Source organism: Mandrillus leucophaeus, unplaced genomic scaffold (genome assembly GCF_000951045.1).
Source record: "Mandrillus leucophaeus isolate KB7577 unplaced genomic scaffold, Mleu.le_1.0 Scaffold61, whole genome shotgun sequence".
In the NCBI taxonomy this organism is placed as follows: domain Eukaryota; kingdom Metazoa; phylum Chordata; class Mammalia; order Primates; family Cercopithecidae; genus Mandrillus; species Mandrillus leucophaeus.
This window is the reverse complement of record NW_012106586.1, coordinates 1,138,556-1,140,468: the sequence shown is the minus strand read 5'-3', so window position 1 is coordinate 1,140,468 and position 1,913 is coordinate 1,138,556. Positions and strand designations below refer to the sequence as shown.

General features: G+C 47.8%; 1 long non-coding RNA gene across 1 annotated transcript; it reads left to right on the top strand.

The window, feature by feature from the left end:
* The first annotated feature begins 264 nt into the window (after positions 1-264).
* On the top strand, positions 265-1,785 carry LOC105553787. Its single transcript, XR_001008215.1, has 2 exons — positions 265-525; positions 679-1,785. It is a non-coding gene; the product is annotated as an uncharacterized LOC105553787 (long non-coding RNA).
* Positions 1,786-1,913: the final 128 nt, after the last annotated feature.

The following is a 1,913-nucleotide window of genomic DNA, read 5'->3' as shown; positions in this document are numbered from 1 at the left end:
AGAAGGAAAAAAGCCATCGAGTCAGGAGACAGGCATGGAGAGGCTCCTCTGTGTTTGTCTCTGATCGGGCTAGAGGGGCGCATTGCGTTTCCTTCTGTTCTTGATGGCCAGACCCTCGTGGCATCAGAGATGAACTCTCCTTCTCCATTAACGAGTATGCAAATGCTGGCTGTGCACAGAGGCCTCTCTGGTGCCTTCCCCCACCCAGAATATTCTGCTAACCTTTTGGTTTCAGCTCAGACTGGGAAAATGTTCTCATGAACCCTGACCTGGAAGAAGACCCTGAGGAGAACCCGGGCACACAGCAGCCGTTCCAGGCCTCAGCTTCAAGGGGGCTCACGAAGGTTCTGGATCCTTGCCCAGCCTGCACTGGGGACCTGGTGTGGCACTGAGTGGCTGTGAGTGCTCAGTGTCCCCCATCTCGTGCTAAGCACAGTGAAGGAGGGGGAGATTGCGCAGTGTGCCGATGGGTGCCGATGGAGCAGTCGCCTTCACCTGGCTGCGTGTCCCTCCATCATGTGGCAGGTGAGCCCTGCCATCCAGCCTGTGCGACTGCCTCAGGAAGTCAGTGCCAGGGGAAACGTGGGACAGGGAAAGCAGGAGACTGGAGCAACTTTTTGGCTATTAGAGCTTATTTGGCTTTTGTCACGTATCAACAATCATCTTTTTACTAACCAGAAAAGAAGGCCATAGAGTTTTTCTGTAGCAAGTCACTGTTTATGGAAGAGGAGACGCTTGATCTGCATCGCAGTTCCGAAGATTCCACTCTGTTCCAGTCATTGTTGTGGGCGCACTTTCGACATTTGATTGAGAGCCATAAGGGTGGCTTCCTCCACCCACAGGAAAATTCCTTTGAGGACTCATGAGACCATCGACATTTAGCAGCTGTTTGAAAGACTGTTTAGACTCCTGGGATGATGCTGGGGAATTCCTGGAATTACGGTCTTGGGCAGGAAGGGAACTCAAGTAGGAAAGTCAGCAATCTAAATTTCAAACCCCGGGAACCTTCTTTGTATATAACCTAATGATCTCCTTCGCTCAACACAGTGCTTGCTGAGTGAAGGAGTGTAATGGAAAAGAAAGTTAATAATCCCTTGAGCTCTGGATCAAAAATAAGGTGGGAGACCAAATTTTCCATCAAACTGGTTGGGTCCAATCACTTAATGCGAAATGCTTACTTCAGGGTCTGTAGCAGTTGTTGATTAATGTACCTAACAGATCTTAATAAAGTGATCAATTCAAGCACTGTCTTCCCAAATTTTATGTATATTTAACATATATTGCTGCATGACAAACCAGACAACACTTAATAGTTTAAGGCAACCGTTTTATTATTCCCCCAGAGTTCTGTGTGTGGACCACGGTCACTTGGGCCCTAGTCTTGCGATGTCACCTGGACCACAGTCATTGGGAGGTTCACCGGGTGGAGGCCTCCATGACAGCTCAGTCCCATAGCTGCCGGTGGGTATGGCATCTATACGTGGCTGCTTGTATGTATGGCCTGGGATTTTCACAGCACAGCAGCAGGGTCTGAGAGGCAGAGTCCTAGGAGTGATTGTCCCCAGAGAGCAGAAGCAAAAGCTCTCATCAGTCCTCTAAGAGACTGGGCTGACAATGGGCACAGCACCGTTCTGCCATCATCTGTGGCTTAAAGCATTCACAGGGCCAGGCTAAATTCAGGCTGTGGGAAGATAAACTCCACTTCTCAATGGGGAGAGTTCAAAGCAACTGTGGCCGTCTTTACCCCATCAGCTTTCTTGCCAAGAAATAGAGCTCTGCATGACACATCAACTTTCATTTATTTAACATTTATCTCAAAATACATGAGTTATCTGGCAAATAATATCACATTCATAATAAAATTCTAAGAAATTAGCATCCTATACTTTATTGGGCATTGTTTATGTTTGTGT